The sequence below is a fragment of the Tamandua tetradactyla genome, chromosome 6 (genome assembly GCF_023851605.1).
Source record: "Tamandua tetradactyla isolate mTamTet1 chromosome 6, mTamTet1.pri, whole genome shotgun sequence".
In the NCBI taxonomy this organism is placed as follows: Eukaryota; Metazoa; Chordata; class Mammalia; order Pilosa; family Myrmecophagidae; genus Tamandua; species Tamandua tetradactyla.
The window spans coordinates 169,442,750-169,461,913 of NC_135332.1; the positions used below are offsets into that span (position 1 = coordinate 169,442,750).

General features: G+C 40.1%; 1 protein-coding gene and 1 pseudogene across 1 annotated transcript in view; one reads left to right on the top strand and one right to left on the bottom strand.

Moving 5' to 3' along the window:
• The window catches only part of LOC143689038 (uncharacterized), a 53,432-nt gene that overhangs the window by 3,847 nt on the left and 30,421 nt on the right, over positions 1-19,164 (bottom strand). The window lies entirely within an intron of this gene.
• On the top strand, positions 7,711-8,608 carry LOC143686496 (cysteine dioxygenase type 1 pseudogene; annotated as a pseudogene).

A 19,164-nucleotide genomic window follows, 5' to 3' on the forward strand; every position in this document is an offset into this window, starting at 1 on the left:
TTACTGCACTGGTGATAGAGAGTGAGTTAGACAGGGCAGGACAGAAACTGACACAGCCTATCACCCAGTGGCACTGTAGTTGTAGGATGCCCGTGAGCTTTTTTGGGGGAGGGGGAGGGAGGGATGCAGAGGGGAGGGAAGAAGTGAAAAACTTGCTTCAGAGTGCCAAGAATGCAAGTGTTCCCATAGTGTCAGCTGCTCTTGTGACACAGACCAGGAGGGAGGGTAGACTTACACACTGGAATTATGAGTGAGATCATAGGATCGAAGGTATTATTCTTAGTAGAAAGAATTCTATCAAAGAGATTGGCTGGTTGACAGGGGAAAATAAACACGGCCAATCCAGGCTTCAGTTTTCTTCTCATATCTATTCAGCCTGTTTTGTAGGGCATTTGTGAGACTCAAATGAAAAAAAAAATAAATAAATACAGTGTCTGGCATTATTTGAAGAACTTTACATACATGAACTTATAACAGTGGTAAAACATTAAATTATAAAATATTCTACAAAGGTAATGTGATATTATAAGAAACATATTACTTATCATTGCTATCCTGCACTTCCAATCAGCCACTATACACGGAAGCAAGGGCTTGTCATAACAGAGCAGTCATCACTAAGATATTAATGGTGGCCAAGAAACAAGATCTAGCCAACCAGATGGGGCACTCTACCCCCACTCTAGGAAGCCTCATGGCCCGTCCTGGCAGAGACATGCAGACAGAGAGTTGACACCCAACCTGCCTGATGCCAAGCTGCAGACTCTCAGGAGCCTTGGTGGTCCTCTCTGACTATTCCCATTAGCCTTTTACTCTATCCTGCAAAAGTCATGTTCCCTTTCTCTGCTAGACTTTTTTTTTCTCTGTTGGACTTTTGAGTACACCTTCCAAGCACTAATCATATATTTCCTGAGTGTCGGGGTCCAATCTGGACAGACATGGTGGCACCAAACAAAGAACTGGCTCTTTGTTACTACACTTGACCCAACCAAGTATGTTTATTGAATGGTGTGGTTCAGGACTGAAAACTCACTGTCAGAAAAGGAGATGATGATGATGTATGTCTCCTGTCAAAGGAAAGAGAGGTCTTCCCCTGAACAGATGTAGGTATCTCTCCTCTGCCCTATGATCACGGTAACTATTCACCCCAGGATTCCAGAAACAGTCCTGGTTTCCAGTTTTTGTCTCAGCATAATTATTAATAACCCCCTTTTCACTCTCCAAAGTGTTCTAGTGTGGATGAAGAATCATATAACCCACCAGTGAGTGCTGCACCCAGGTGCAGTTCAAGGCACACTGCAGTGGGGGATGGAAAACCAGGCTCTAGATCTCATACCACTCCACCACTGGCTCCAGAAGCATGGGCAACTCATTTACCCTCTTGGAACCTCAGTTTTCCAGTCGTGCAAAATGAATGTGGTCCCTACTCTGTTTCCTTCATAGACTTGGGGTGAGGAATAAATGGCATATTGGAGTGAAAGCACTGATTCAGCTTTGCGCGACTTAACAGATGGAAATTATTTTTTATGATGGAAATATAAATCAGGAGACAATCATTTCATCATACTATTCAATAACTTGCTAAGAGGTTACTCTTTTATGCAAGTGAAGAGTGTTCATTTTACAAGAGAGACTGTCATATGTAACAGTTTGTTCTTCATGTGAACTTGACATTATTAAGACTATTGCACTGAAAAGTACCGTACCCTGCGCAGATTTCCCCCTTCGCTTTCCCACCTTAATAAAGAGTCGCCATGTAATTCAAGATATAGGATCATGGTTGGCTTTTCAGGATATTCCACAGACAAAGAAGTTGATGGTTTTAATCCTTTATAAAGATGCATGTTCTCAGTCAGTTGGCCTGATGTTTCCTAGGACATTTATTCTTTTGTGGCAAAAGTCCCAGAGCTGATTTCCAGAACTCAATGATTTGAATGTGCAGGATTTTCTGATAGAACTATTCTCTAATGGAGACTCCTGCCTTTACCTTTTAACCCATATGCTCTTCCAACCAGAGATAATGGCCAAGAAGGAGGTATGACTTCCTTCAGTGGCATGGCATACTCCTTCTGGAAGCCCCAGTAAGAAACAGTGCCTATTAGGTTCCACCATTGAGAAAGAGTCACCATTCTTGGAAGCCACCCCCAACTTTGCTTGCCAGAAACAAGCTAGCACCTAGGGCACCAGCTCTATTTTATCTATATACTTTCTTAGCAATCAGTGGCACAGTGCCATTATAGATGTTACCTGTGTCACTATAAATTTTGTACAGGAATTCAAAGAAAAGAAAATGTGGAGTGCAGAACAATAAGCAGTAAGTCAGAGATGCCCTTTAGATCTTTCAGACTGCTATTTTATGAAGCCAGTTCCTAGGATTTCCTCTGCAAGTAGAAGAAATTCAGGGAATGACTACAAAATTTTTAAGACAGCCTCTCCTCCTTAGGACATAGAAAAGAGATAAAGAGAAAAGAAAAGTAACTTACCCACTCATTCATTCAATAAGTATTTTTAGAGCTGCCAGGTAACTGTTGTAGATGTTGGGAATACAGCAATAATTAAATAGGCAAAGAAATACTTCATGGAATCTACATACTAACCAAAAAGAAAGAAAATAAATAAAAAGAAATAAATGTATAAGACAAAGTCAGGAAACCATAATTGAATGGGATGCAATTTTTACACAGAGGGGCCACGGAAGGAAATAGCAGTATTATCTTATTTAAATCTCTTTACCATCAGCCAAAGAGCTTCTCTGTCTCCAATCCACTCACTTTATCTTCTTTCTGAAACTCCCTTAGGAAGAACCCTTTGACTGATTCCCAAATCAGGTCTTTGATAGGCTAAAGAACTTTAGAGAAACCTTTCTCAAGACAACAGCCTGATAAAGAATGAACAGTCAAAAGCTAAATGTTATCCCAGTCCAGCTCTTAGCAGTCCTTCAGGATATCTCCCAAACAGATGGACGGTTCGGGTGAAATGGGACAAAAAGTAAAATGCACAAGCACATGGATAATTTTTAACATTTTAAAACTTTGCACATGACTTAGCCCCTACTGACCGCCAAGCATTATGCTATATATTTGTCAGAACAAAGGTCAATCAGATATGGTGCCTTCCCTCAAAGAGAAGTCTAACAGAACTCAATAGGCTCATCTATACATGGAGAGTTTGGACCAGATTGGTGTTTCTTAAGGGAAAGCTATTTGGGGCAGGACACTTTTCTGGGGTGCAGGATCTGCTATCCTGTCCTTTGCAAGGGAATTGAACCTGGGTCTCCCGCATAGAAGGTGGGCATTCTAACCACTGAACTACCTGTGCAACCCCTGTAATTTGATTTTAATATCATCAAGAGGCAATTAAAATAAAATGATATCTCTATAGGGCTTCACTCTTCCTCAATACTGCCCCTCCCCAACACACACACACACACACACACACACACACACACACACACACACACACACACACAACCATACACACACATACATATCACTTGATCGACCTGGAAGCAGATATACACATAAGAAATGTTGGTGGACTATCTTAGGAAAATGACAGTGGGGCTGCTGAATAGCAGATGTATTTGAGAGTTATTTTGGAGGCAGGATCGACAGAACATGGTGACTAGTTGGTTACAGGATAAGGGAAATGGTATGGTCAAAGATGTTGGCCAAAGATATGGAGTTCCTTGAAGTAGAAAATACAGTAGAAGGGGCAGGTTCTTGAGTTCAGGTAGGATCTATAGGGTTGCCACTGGGCAAGAAACCACTTTGGTGAGGGCCCTTGCTCCTTCTACCTCCTAGAAGTTTGAGATTATTCTCAACTTCTTTGAGTCAATCTCCTCAAAGTACAAAAAATCAGAATACTAATACCTGCTTCATGCAAGATTATTCTGAGGATGAGGGAAGAGAACATATGTGATAGTGTCTGGGCCATGGAAGGCACTAACCAAATACTATTGTTCCTCACCTTCTTTCCTCCTTCCAACTCCAGGTTTATGTTTCCACTGCTACTTTCAACCTGACCCTGAGAATGTCAGCACCTACAAGGATTGATTCAAAGGATAAAATGAGATAATACCTGGTTGGTGTTCACTAAATGGAGGTCAAATTGAAATTGGAGAGCACGTGCAGAGGCGGAGGTTGGGGTTTCTATCAGAAAAAGAGATTGGAAAGAGATGCCCTAGAGAAATTTTCCTGGGCATCCCCGTGTTTCACAATTTTGACAATTTTGACTGGTAACCACCTTGTTTTCCACCATTTTGTGCATCTAGAAATCAATCAAGTGCCCTTAGACTGAGAGCATGCTTCATAATCTGTACTCTAGACTTCAAATTTTCAACAGAAGTCCTCCTCACCCAGGTTCTTGAATAATTTCAGACAACTTGTATAGGTTTCTACAGCTTTTTGGCCCCAAGAACTAGAACTGGCCCCAAGAACTGAAATTCCAAATAGACAGGAATGAGGTCTGCCTAATCATTTATCTTCTGGAGCAATATTGGCTTGCAGTAGGGGAAGTGCCAGGATGAGAACATTTGAAAACAACTAACTTTAGAGAAAATCGTGGCTAAAGAGAAGTGATTGTTAATGTGCTGGAGAGGGATATTTGGTTTCTGGGTCAATAATCTCTCCCTCCCTCTCTAATAGTAATTCCAAATCACTGATGTTAGTGAGTGTCTCTGCTCCTAATCATCTATTACAACCAGATTTGCTCTTGTTAAACTTAATTAGTAAAAATATCACTTTATGTTTGCATCAAAATTCTCTGGGATTATTCTGGGTTGGTTGGCTCTGTGCTTTTCTTTCAGTTTGCTGTAATTCCCATCAAACAGCTGCCTCTGGAGCCACCTGCTGACACAATTTAGAATTTTGCACATTTAATATGATTAAAGAAAATACCATCATAAGCTGACATGGGAGAGGCACAATTTTGACTCCCCTCTAATGGGTTTGACTTTCCAAATCACCTGGGACATTTCTTCCCCTTCCAAACCCCTACAGCCATCCACCTACTCAACCACCTTCAAAAAAGATGTTTCAATCTCTTTTGGTATGTAGTTCAAATCAGACAATCCCCTGCATTGAAACCCAACTATGTTGGTTTTCCAGTCTCTGGTGCGCTATACTGCCTCCCTAACTTATGTCTCTACTCTATTTCACTCCACCCTGGGGAGGTGCTGAGTCATGTGCCAAATAATGCAGAGGCAGTGTAGAGGAAGGGATCTGCTGAAAACACAGAAGGCCCACCTGGAAAATAATCAGAATGATCCTCATAACTGGATGTTAGTGTACCCAAGTTATACAGGCACAGGGAGATTAGGTTTCTTACTCAAGTGTTACACATCTTGTACAGGAGGTATTTTCCTTTCCTAGGCTGCCTAAGCAAATACCAATGTAATGTTTCAGCTCAAACAATGGAAATGCATTTGCTAACAGTTTTGAGGTTGAAGTCCAAATCAAGGTGATCAAGGTGATGCTTTTCCTGTGGTGTTCTGAGGCTGCCAGTGATCCTGTGGTTCTTAGCTTGTCCCATTACAAGGCACATGGTGGGGTCTCCTGGTCTCTCCCCGCCCCCCTTTTTCTTCAGCTTCTTTCCTGCTGTGGCTCTCTCTTCTCTCTCTTACTCTCTCTCTCTCTCTCTCTCTCTCTCTCTCTCTCTCTCTCTCTCTCTGTCTCTCTCTCTCTCTCTCTCTCCCTCCCTCTTTCTCGCTCTGAATTTCACTTGCTTATAAAGGATTCCAGTTACAGGATTAAGACCTATAGTGATTGAGGTGGGCCACACCTTCTTAACTGAAGTAACCTCATCAAAAGGTCCTACTTACAATGGGTTCACACCCACAGAAATGGGTCAGATTTAAGAACATTTTTTTATGGTGTAGATACAGCTTCAAACCACCATAGGAGGCAAATAATGTCCTCTGATTACTCCAGCACACCATCCCTTACCACATGGCAAACTACCTGCCAATTGTCACTCCATCGTTTTAACCACTTCTTTTTCCTGGGAAAGACCAAACCTACTGTTAACTGGCAATGTAGTGTGAGCCATTGTGATTATAAAATTAGATCAATACCAAACCCAAGTTTCAGGGACAGACAGGCTCCTGGGCTTATGGAAAGGAGGAAAGATTATTTGCCCTGGTGGTGATGGTCATGGTAGAGAAGCAGCAGAACTGGGGAACTTAAAAAAAACAACATTTTTCATTGTGAAATACAACTTATGCAGAAAAATGATAAATTTCAAAGCATAGCTTAACAAGTAGTTATACAGCAAATTTCAAAGTAAGGTATGGTTACAGTTCCACAATCTCAGGTATTTCCTTCTAGCTGTTCTAATACACTAGAGACTAAAAAATATCTATATAATCATGTGTTAAATCTTAACTTCTCTATTACAATTCCTCTGTCTCATTTGATCCTTATCTCAATCTTCAGGGATATTTTGGCAATGACCATACTAATTTCTTCAGGTTGAGAAGGGGCATTAACATTATGGGGTATGGGGATGCAACTAGTTGAATGTTGTTGGAGAGACTGGCCTCTCTGGGTTTCAGTGCTTATCTGGCAAAGGAACAATCTGTAGGTTTTAAGTTTCTGAAAAATAAACTTAGTGAGTGAAACCTTTCTACAGTCTCAGATAGAGACCTGGGTATTCTTTAGTGTTTTCAGGAATACTGTTGGTTGAGACTTGGCATACCTTGGCAATTTACAATGTCTAGCGGAAGCTTGAATAAGAGTAACTTCCAGACAGTTGATTCTATTTGAAATCTGTTAGCCACTAAACCTTATTTTGTTGCATTTCTTTTCCCCCTTTTGGTCAAGAGGGTATTGTCAATCCTACAGTGCCAGGGAGAGGCTCATCCCTGGGAGTAATGTCCCATGTTGCCGGGGAGATTTACACCCCCTGGAAGTCATGTTCCACTTAGGAGAAGGGTAATGAGTTTATTTGCAAAGTTGGACTTAGAGAGAGGCCACATCTGAACAATAAAAGAAGCTCTTTGGAAGTAACTCTTAGCATAATTATAGGTAGGCTTAGCTTCCCCATTAAATAAGTTTCATAAGAGCAAACCTCAAGATAAGGGTTTAGCTTATTAACTTGGGAGTCCCTAATACTTGAAGAGAGTATTAGGAATTTCCCAGGTAGAGAAGTTTCATAGTTTTATATTTTCTCTCCAGTCTCTCAAGGGACTTTGGAAGAAATATTTTCATTATCTTTCCAATATATTCTGGAATGCATACGGGTATTACATTAAACTATACAGAATTATAAGATCTCATTTCTTATTCTAGGCTCCATGTTTTTAGGTTGTTTAAATGAACTGGCCAGACAGGTTAAGTTAGATTATGTACTTCAGAAAATTTAAATTTTGGACAAAATAAACATCTCTTTTTTGGCCTCACACAGAAGGTGAAATTTTAAAATAAAGACAATATCATCCTTTACCTTGGCCTGTATTCTGATTTACCTTAGTCCCAACCCGATCAACTTCATCCCTATCTCTAATTGAAGCCTTATCTCTTTTTGAACTTTTTTTTAACAGTTGCTAAATGGGACAATGCTGACTTTCAGAGCTTCAGAACTCTGAGTCTTAGGTATCACATAGTGGCCCAAAGTTCCAGGGAAATATCAGGTTATACACATATATCACAGCATCTCAGAATTTAGAAATAATACTTGCGATTTGGTCCTGATTTATGTGTGCCACATATCCTCTGCGGGCCCAGACCCACCACGCTGTGGAGGTGGGAGGGGTAGGTCTCTTGATATCTCTACAAGGGTTTCTTTGCATTTTGGCAGTCCAGCATTTTGGGGTTTTGCATACGTGTGCCAGTACCTGTCTAATGGGCAGCAAGTGTCCCTTGCCCCCAGCCCCACGGCTGACTCAGTTCCTCCACTGCAGCCCAGCAGTGAGAGGCGCATGCAACAGTTCTGCATGGGATGGAGCAGACAGTGGTGCTACAGCCACAGACCCTGGCCCACCTGATCCGTATCCTATATCCTTCGCCAGCAATGAGGTCAGTGTGGAAGAGGTGCAGGCCGTCATGGAAGCTACCAGAGCGACCCCGCCGAGTGGGCAGTGGATGCCAGGTTGGACCAATACAGGTATACTCGAAATCTTATGGATCAAAGAAATAGAAAATCTAATCTGATGATCGTATTGGGGTGAAGCACATGGCAGTGGTATTCATAATCACACTGCCTCCCACTGCTTTATGAAGATGTGGCAGGGAGATGTAAAGGAGACACTGTTTGCCTGGTCTGATTAAAAATTCAATGAGATATCAAGACATCTGAGAGAATCTTGAGGGAAAACCAGTGTGGCTACACCAATGATTCTACTGACTTTCATCGGGTAGAGAATATCAGCCACAAGGGAACCTGCTGTGAGCCTTCACTTGTACAGTTCACGCTTTGATACATGCCACGCCTCTGATCAAAGAACAGACATAAAAACCAGGCCCCCATGATACTCCACAGCAAATATGGATCAGGACTCCATTTACAAATTCAGGTTCACTAGAGAACAATTAAGGAGCACCAAACCTTCTGAAGCTTTATTTTAAGGTCAGCTGAATGTTTTGTTATGGAGAGTACGGCCTCTCACCATTTGTTGCCCAATAATACATTTAAATAAGCCAATACTTAGATCTACTCTAAGGCAGATGCTAATTGTAAGGCATTAAGTGAGAAAATAGTGACCTGAGCTACTGCGGATGAAAAATCTCATTAAAGAAAAAAGTCTTTGTGATTTTAAAGGTCATATCAAGTGCTTTTTTGGTTCTGTCCTCTAATACCTTTGGAACCATACCGGGAATGTCTAAAGTTTTTAGAATATCTTTGATATCGGAACTATAATTAGCAATAAGTAAAAACAAGAAACTACAGACATCAAAGGCCTGCCTTACTACATGGAGGACTCACTGTACATGTCTTTAATATACTTTGTATGTTCTCAGTGTTTGAAGGGATTTTTTTAGATCTGTGGATTTTATTTTTTACTATCTTATTTTACAAATTCCTTTTCTATGAATAATAGGTTATTGAAGATTGAGAAACTTAAGGCACTTTGCCATTAGATAATGAAATGCAGGGCAGGAGATTTAGAAAGTACATGCACCCAAACCTATAACAGTCTTTGACTGTGGCTACCAAAATTGCCAAATAGTTTTAATAAAACTGAATTTGAACAACAATAACAAAATAAATAATACTTAAAACTCAGGAATAAATGGGACTGCTATAAGAGTGTAAGCATCTAGGCCCTAATTTTCTTATAAGTATTCTCTAAATGAGACCATACAATATTTGTCCTTTTGTTTCTGGCTTGCTTAACATAATATTCTGAAGGCTCATTCTTCTTGTTGCACGCCTCATGGTTTCATTCCTTTCTGTATGAATTGGGAAACTTTTAATCCTTGGGGCAAGGAGGAGGATGCAGAGAAAGAGTGTTGGAACCTTAGGCAGCAGGGCTCCCAAATGGACAACTGTCGACTTTGCTGAAAGCCTCACCGGGTTAGCGACACTGGAAAGACATTGTCCCCAAGGAGAGGGAGGTAGGCCCATTACAGAGAAGTATTGCCTTGGGAGAGGGGCTGCTGACCTCAGCTGTGGTCTTGGGAGAGGGCCAGGGAATCGATACACCAGTCTGTCCTTCCTCTAGACACCTGCTCCCCCTTCTCTAGCCAGTGCCTCTCATTGGCCTAACCAAAATGGAGGGCAAAGGAATCTGGGTAAAGGAGTCTGTACAGATCAGCCTTCTGGGGCACAGAAAAGGTCAGAGATTAGATTTGGGAGGCACAAATGGAAAATAATCAGCATAAAGGTTTATGGCTGTTTTCAAATTCTTGAAGGGGTGCCTGCCAGTAAAATTTTAAGAAGTACTGCCCTTAATCCCAGCCAGAGAGCCTACCTCTTCCATTTCTAGCCATTTAAGTCCAAATTAAATCCATATCCTCCTTATCTTATAATGGTACTTTGAACAAATTTGTTTTTATTAGAACAAGAGAATATTTATTTTTCACTGATGACCAAGACATTCTAATGAAAACCTGTCTCCCTTAATTGCAGAAGGGGCCTGTTTTTCCTGCTGAATAATACCTGGTCTAGAAGCAAAAGACCTGAAATCCCACAGGTGAAATGTTTTTCACAATAGGATTGTCATTCTTTCTAGCAAGCTAAGACATTGGTAAACATTTCTTCCATTCGACTTTAAATGTTTAAAATTTTATTTTTTAAATAGATAATGACATTCACATGCAGACTTGCCTCTATCATCCTTGGGGTCCAGGGCAAGAGTATAAAGGGAGACTCCAGAAGTGTCCCATGGAATGAGGAGCCTTATGCTCATGTGTGTGGGTGCCCCAGCCTCATGTCCAAGCTCTGTTCACATCCCATTACTATCCCCCACTCCTGGGAGCAGTTGTCTCCCTAGTCACCTGTTGGGCTTAAGATTGCACTCACCAGAGGTGTGTGGTCACCTATGTGAGGAGATGATTCCAAGAAAGAGACTCACATAGGTTCTAGAAACTCAAGGTCATTTGGGTAGGGAATTCTGAGACTCCTGATGCCCAGAGCACGGCCTAGAAGAGAAGGGACATATACTCCAGGTAGGCATATTCCCTTCGCCCCATGTAAACCTTGCTTTCTGGGGAGGAGTACTGTATTGCCAATGTTGGGTCCACTGAAGGTCAGTAGCCAAAGTAGGGCTCCCCTATATACATGGTTGAAATAAAAAGAGATATGCAATGAAAAAAATTTCTCCTGCCTACCTACCATCTCTCTGTCTCCTATTCACACCCTGTAAGTACTGCTACTCATTCCTTATGGATCCTTCTAGAGTTTTTTATGTTTCATAAACAAGGAGTATAGATTCATAATTTTCCCTTTTTTTCTACAAAAGAAAATGATCAATTCAAAGTGATCAATGTATTCCTCCTTTCCCTTAATATGTCTTGATACCAAGACTACTCAATAGGGAAATAATAGTCTCCAACAAATGGTGCTGGGTTAACTGGATATCCATATACAGAAGAATGAAATTGGATCTATCTTGCATGATATAAAAATTAACTCAAAATAGATCAACAACCTAACTATAAGAGTTAAAACCATAAAACTCTTATAAAAATCTTCACGACTGTTTTTTTTAGCTATGGATTCATAGATGCAATGCTAAAAGCATAAGTGACAAAAGAAAAAATTGATAAATTGGACTTCACCAAAATTAAAAACTTTTAAACTTCAAAGGACACCATCAAGAGAGTGGGAGAAAATATTTGCAAATAATATATCCAATAAAGGTTTAGTATTCAGAATATATAAAGAGCACTTAAACTCAACAACAATAAGGCAAACCCAATAAAAAAAATGGATGTGACTTGAATAGACATTTCTCCAAAGAAGATATACCGATGACCAGCAAGCACACAAAAAATGTTCAACATCTCTAGTTACTAGAGAAATACAAACCAAAACCATAATGAGACACCACTTTACACCCACTAGGATGACTATAATAATATTTTTAAATGAAAAACAAAAAATTGGGGCAAGGATATGGAGAAATCAGAACACTCATATATTGCTGGTAGGAAGGTAAGATGGTTTGGCCACTGTGGAAAACTGTTTAGTGGTTCCTCAAAACATTAAACATAAAATTACCATATGACCTGGCAATTCCAATCTTAGGTATATACCCCAAAGAATTGAAAATAAGTACTCAAACAAATACATATATACATACATTCATAACAGCAGTATTCACAATAGTCAAAAGGTTGAAACAGCCTAAATGTCCATCTATAGATAACTGGGCAAACAAATTATGGTATATATATATTAAGCTGTAAAAATGAATGAAGCTCTGATACTTGTTATGGTGTGAATGAACCTAAAAAAGTTATGCTAAATGAAAGAAGCCAGACACAAAAGTCACACACACACATACACGCACAGAAACATTTGTATGAAATATCCAGAATAGGTAAATCTGTAGAGGCAGAATGCAGATTGGTGGTTGCAGAGAGATGGAGTCTAAGGGGTGGTGAAGGACTGGAGAGCAATTGCTTAATGGGTATGGGGTTTCCTTTGGGGGTGATCAAACTGTTTTGGAACTAGAAACTGTTTTGACAACATTGTGAATGTACTAAATACTACTGAATTGTTCGCTTTAAAATGGTTATTTTTATGTTACCTTATAAAAATAAAACAATATGTCTTGAGATCTTTCCACTTGTGTACTTGAAATCTACCTTCAACTCCTCATCTTCTCTGCCACTACTTTAGTTCTTAATCTCATCATTTCTTCCCGGACTATTGTAAAACTCTCTTGTTTGGTTTTTCTCCTTACCAATCCATCATTCATTGTTAAAAATACCAATTGAATTGAATTCCTATTGCCTGTATATTTAACTTCAATTCCTTAGCTTGGCCTAAGTGACCCATTAATTTCTGGCCTCTTCCAGTCTGCTCACCCACTGTTCCTTCAGGCTTTTTCCTTCCTCTCCCACCAACATGTATCCTATTTCCCATAAATTCTGACCTTTCAACCATTCCCCAAACAAGTGGCTTTTTCAGAGCTCTATCCTTATGCAGATAGTGTTCCCTCTGCCTGATTGTCTTTTCATACCATAGGACCAGAAAACTCCTATTGATTCTTCAAAAGCCAATTGACAATCTATTCTACAAAGCCGTCTCTTGCTCCCATAGACAGAGAGTTAGTAAAAAAAAACGTATTTTGCTTTTATTTCTGTTGCAGCATTTACCATATTGTTTAGTAATTTTCTATTCATATTACAGTCTTTCCCAACAGCAACAGTCTGTTCATCTCTTTCCAATGTCTAGCACAGTAGGAGTTGAGGGCACCATGATCACAGATAGAAATCTTGTTGTTTTGGAGAAGTGACATGTATCAACTGGTTCCTCTTGTATATCCAACCGTCAATCTCTCTCTTTTTACTGATTTTGTTTCAGAATAATGTGCTCAGCTCCAGAGGATGAATCATGATTATCCCAGGCAAAAGTGGCAATCCTATTCCCACTTGGTAGGAATTGATCTAGTCAGTGGGAATGTGATCCAGTTCTGGCCAATGAGATTGAAGAGAAGGTCTTCTTGATATGTTTCTCCTTGATAAGACAGAGACAATGTGTTAGTTTGGAGGCTGTAGGTACCCCAGAAAAGGCCATGTTCTTTTAATCCATTCCTGTGGCTGCAGACTTGTTGTAGGTAGGACCTTTCGGTTAGGTTATTTCAGTTGAGATGTGATCCACCCCATTCAAGGTGGGCCTTAATCCTTTTACTGGAGTCCTTTATGAGAGGACAAAAGAGAGTAAAAGCCTAGAGAACTCAGAGAGAAACAGCCCCCCAAGGAGCTGAGAGTCAAGGATACATCCCAGAAGCTGAGAGATCCACTAAAGCCAGAAGCTGAAAGCAATGAAACCCGGGAGAAAAGGACTAGCAGACGCCAGCCATGTGCCTTTCCATGTGACAGAGGTATCCCAGATGCTGGCAGCCTTTCTTAAGAGAACGTTTCCTCCTGTTGATGCCTTAATTTGGACAGTTCCATGGCCTTAGAATTGTAACTTGTAAGCTAATAAATCCCCTTTGTTAAAAGCCATTCCATTTCTGGCATACTGCATTTTGGCAGCTTTAGCAAACTGAAATAGACAAGTGAAAATAAAGCTCTTTCTGCCCTTTTTTTCCTTCCTTCTTAATTTGGGTACTGTGGTGTTAGCATGTGATGGGAGGAGTTGCTGCAGCTTTTTCATAGACATGAAGTGATAAGCCTGAAGGGCTGAGGATGGTTAGAGAGGAAGGAAGCATATAATCTAGTCCCTTGGAGACATCACTGAACTATTTAATCAACTGTGGGACTGCCTGCCTTAGACTTTTCTTAAGTGAATAATAAAGTCCTTATGGTTGAAACCACTGTAAGTCAGATAGTCTGTTATCTGAGGCTAAAAACATTCCTAGAGGACCCACATCAACACAGTTCCAATTGTTATTCTGACTAACACTGATGCCTGGAAAGGGCATGGGGTAGGAAAAGACGGAAGCTCACTCTCCTAGCGTCCCACTCAATCAGGCAGGGATCAGGGCAATCTATATGACCTTCCAGTCAGGTTGGTCCTCCTAGGGAGTCAAAAGCAAGAAACAGTAAATATTTGATGAATAAATGAATGAACTAGCAAATAAAACAAAGGAATTGAAAGGAGAAACAAAAGAGATTGATGAATTTTTTATGCTCACTATAGGATATGCCCCCAAATCCTAGGAGTTCATTTATCCATTCAATATTCGGTGCATCTTACTATGGGCCATGTGCTTGGAATGTAAGAATGAGACAGGATTCCTGTGCTCAGAGAACTCATCTGCTAACCTGGGTGACAGATAATCTATATAGCCTACTACACTGTAATACAACACGGTGAACAAATTTATTCATTTATTCATTCTTGAATTCAGTCAGAGATGTTTATTGAATGCCATCCTCAAGAGACTTAAAAATGTAAAGGAAGACCATTCTTTTTTTGCACCCCACATTGCTGCAGTCCCATAAAATAAGAATAACTTCTTTCTTGGAAATATTAGAAGGAGTTCCCATCCTTTCCCTTTCCTTATTTATGGAACCATGAAGAAGAACTTATGTGGTGGGTGAGATGGGGCAGAAAATGTTGAACAGGCGTCATGGGACAATGCCAGTAAGAGTCTTTGGTGCCCCATTGTTTAACAGAAAAAGGTCATCAAGGCATGCCCTTAAAATGTGTAAAAGGCCTTTATCTGTTTGAAGGCATCTGTGAGACACTGAAATCTTCCTGAAGTCTTTACAAAGGATTTGACAGTCAAAGTCTTGGCTTATTTTTAGGCCAGGCATCAGGAAATATTTTCTGAAAGGGCCAGAGAGTAAATATTTTAGACTTTTTAAGTCAGGAGTCATATGGTCTCTGTGACAACTATTCAACTCTGCTGTTGTAATGTGAAAATAGCCATAGACTATACATACTATATAAGTATGGCCATGTTTCAAGAAAACTTTACTTACAAAAAACTGGCTGAGCCAGATTTGGCCTGTGGGCTGTAGTTTGCTGACCATACTTTAGACCATGTTTTCCTAGCAGTGCCCTATAATTGATCTTTTTGCAGAAACAACTTCTTAATTTTAGTAGTATTTGCCATCTGGAGAGGTTAGGATGAGAAAAAACATTGTTTTCAAACACAGCAGGTTCTAGTTCTTTATATTAAAGAGTTGGTTCTTTAGCTTATCCTTCTTAACACTGTACCTTGAAATCTCCTTAGCTGAAAGGGGTTGGCAAACTACAGCTAGTGGCCTGGCTGCCTGTGTTTGAAATTAAAGTTTAATTGGAACCCAGCCTTGCCTATATTTGTGATGTATTGTGTATGGCTGCAAAAGCAGAGCTGAACAGTGGTAATAGAGACTGTATGTCCAGCAAACCTAGAACTATTACTATCTGGCCCTTCATAGAAAACATTTGCCACAACTGGAGGTAGACTGTGTGTTCATTAGGTGTGTTTTTTATTTTTATATTAGCACAGGTGACAGGTTGTCAAATTCCTGTCACTAAATACAAGGATCCCTTTCCTTCATCTCCCAATAACATTTGCCTCACTTTCCTTTAAGGCCTAACTAAAAATCTCTTCAAGACCCTTAGGCTTTCACTAACACTTTCCACAAGGACCCTCCTTTTACTTCCTGCCACCTGTTCCCACAGGCAATAGCACATGTTTTAGGATTTTGTTAAGACAACACTAGACTTCAATGTACCAAATATATACTAACTAATTGTCTCTAGCTGCATAACAAATCCACTCAAAACTCAGTAGCTTAGAACAACAACCATCATTTTATTACGACCTCTCACAGTTCTAAGAGTGGACTGGGTTTGCTAAGACAGTAGCTGGGGATGGATTCCTCACTCACATATCTGATGGTTGATGCTGGCTTTGGCTGGGGGTTCAGCTGGGGCTATTGGCCTGAACAGCTACACATGTGCTTTCTTATAGCCTGGTACTGGGTTTCAAGAGGAAGCATCCCAAGAGAACAAGGAAGAAGTGCATGACATGTTTATTTTCCTATCCTCAGAAGTCACATAGTATCACCTCCTCCTTACTCTCTTGTTTGAGGTTGTTGCAAAAGAGGTTTTAAGGAAGGGAGATGTAGAACCCATCACTGGATGGAAAGTGAATCAACATCACATTGCAAGAGTGACTTGTAGTATGGGATAAATTGGGGTGACCATGTTTGGAAAATTCTTTGTGTTACAATCCCTGACATTCATCTACAAGAAATGTCATATTTCTCTATTTTTCCACATCAAATAAGTCTGTCTTGGCACCCCATTGACAAGGAATGGTGGAAAATTCAATTTCATGCCTGTTTTTGTCCTTCTATGGAGCTAAACAAGGACTCCAAGGCTTTACATTAACCAGAAATCTTGGATAAGTGCTTCTTCTGTCCAATGGCTGGTGTATTTAGTTTGCTTATTGTTCTAGTTTGCTAGTGGCTAGAATGCAATTTACCAGAAACAGAATGGCTTTTAAAAAGGGGAATTAAGGGGTATGGTATATATAATCTTTTTTTTTTTCTGTTATCGTTTTATTTCTTTTTCTGTTGTCTTTTTATTTCTTTTTCTAAATTGATGCAAATGTTCTAAGAAATGATGAATAGGCAACTATGTGATGATATTAAGAATTACTGATTATATATGTAGAATGGAATGATATGTTAATATTTTTGTTTGAAAAAAGGGGGGGGGGAATTAATAAGTTGCTAGTTTACAGTTCTAAGGCCGAGAAAATGTTCCAATTAAAGCAAGTCTACAGAAATGTCCAATCAAACGCATCCAGGGAAAGATAGCTTGGTTCAAGAAGGCTAATGAAATTCAGAGTTTCTCTCTCAAGTGAGAAGACACATGGTGAACACAGTCATGGTTTCTCTCTCAGCTGGAAGGGCACATGGCGAGCACGGCATCATCTGCTAGCTTTCTCTCCTGGCTTCCTGTTTCATGAAGCTCCCTGGGAGGTGTTTTCCTTCTTCATCTCCAAAGAGCTGGCTAGCGAACTCTCTGCTTCGTGGTGCTGCAGCATCCTCTGCTCTCTCTGAATCTCCTTCATTCTCCAAAGAGTTTCCTTTTTTATAGGACTCCAGAAACTTAACGAGACCCACCCAAATGGGTGGAGACACGTCATCACCTAATCCAGTTTAACAACCACTCTTCATTAAATCACATCTCCAGGGAAATGATCTGATTACAGTTTCAAACATACAGTACTGAATAGGGATTATTCTGCCATTATGAAATGGGATTTAGATTAAATCATGGCTTTTCTAGGGTCCATACATCCTTTCAAGCCAGCACACTCATATCTAACATCATGGCCATAGTGAATATGAAGGCAAACAGTACTCTTCATTCAGTCCCAAGCTCAGGAGGTGGTGCTTGTCCCAGCCCCATTATATATACCACTCATCCGTCCTCCCATTGGGAGTTCTGAATGTAAGCCAGCCAATGATCTCTGCCACTCAAGGTAACTCCCTCCATAAACTTCTCCATGTGTCCCTATTCCCAAATCCAGTTCTGTACCTTCCTTAATGACTGAGTCTTTCATATATTTCATATCAGTTCAGTTATGGAAAATGGAAACTACTCAAGCTGGCTAAAGAGTAAATGATTGACTACAAGTATTAAATTGCTTTGGGGATAATTAGGAGAGAGGAAGAAACAGATCCCGGGTTGAGCTTCCAGAATGCCTCTCAAACTTGCAACTATAGCTACTGTCACTACATTTTCAAAGAAATTTGGGAAATGTAGTTTTCAGCTCTCACAACTCTCCTTTTCAGGTAGATATAATCAAAGGTGGCTGGAACTTATGTTGAGCAAATCATTTCACAATATCTATAACAGCTTTTAAAAAAAAGGCTGCAATGTTCAATGTACATGTAGTAGCAAAAGTTTGGAGGCAACAAAAGAGTCTCTGGATGGGGAACTGATAAAATAAATAATGGTATATTCATAAAATGGAATATTGCACTACTGTTAAACAGAATGAGGGAGCTCTATGATTAATATCTGGAATAGAAAACTCCCCAATATTGTTAAATGAAAAAAGTGAAGTTTAAAATACTTTTTTGAGGTGATACTATACTCTTCTTGTTTTCTCCCAACGTTGAGGGACATGCTGGTGAACTCAAAAGAGTAGTGAATAGTTTACTATTCACTGTAAACTGTGTACAAAATCTGTATACTTTTCTATCTCTATCTCTCTATCTATTTATCTTATATATATATACACACACACACACACACACATATATATATATGCACGTGTCTGTGCATATTGGAAACTAGCTAGGTATTTGCTCAAATATGCATAAAACATCTATGGAAGATGCACAAGAAACAGACATTACAGATTGCTGGTAAAGAGAAGAACTGGATGGTTGTGGACAGGAATGGAAGGGGACATTTCATTGTGTTTTTTGTTTGTTTGTTTGTTTGTTTAGGAAGTAGACTAACAGACAAGTTTAGTGCCCAGGGTGTTTATTAGGGAGCACCTTGGGATTCATACCTGTGGAATAGAGGGAAAGGAATCAGGGTTAGACAGAGGGGATGTTGATCTGTGCTGGGGGTCTGACAACAGCTTCCTCCACCAATCCCACAGAGAATTCAGGAGCTGACATGGTCTATAAGAGTTGTCCTGCTTTGAGCCAAAATGGCCAGGTCTTTAAATTTCTGCTTTGATCAGTCATGGGCTACCCTGAGAAGGGTGTGAGCTTGGGGGAGGTTGTTTTCTACAACTGCAACCATCACTATGAAGGCAGGCAGTGGAAAGTTCTTTGCTCACAGCACCCCCAGCAGCTGGGCCTCAAATCCTTCCTTGAAGAGGGTTCTAGGTGGTGCATCTCTGTGTCCATCATGCATGGTCTACATCATGTGGCCCTTTGCTACTTCTCAGATCTTATCTCCAACCTTTCCTTTCTCCCTTGTTCTTCTCCTTACTGTTTGAACATGTCAAATACATTCTTATCTCAAGGTCTTCTCCCTTACTGTTCTTCTGTGTTAATTGCTCCTTCCTTAGATAATTGTTTGACTCACTCCTTCTCTTCCTTCAGATTGCTACTGAAATATCTCCTTACCTGAGAGGAC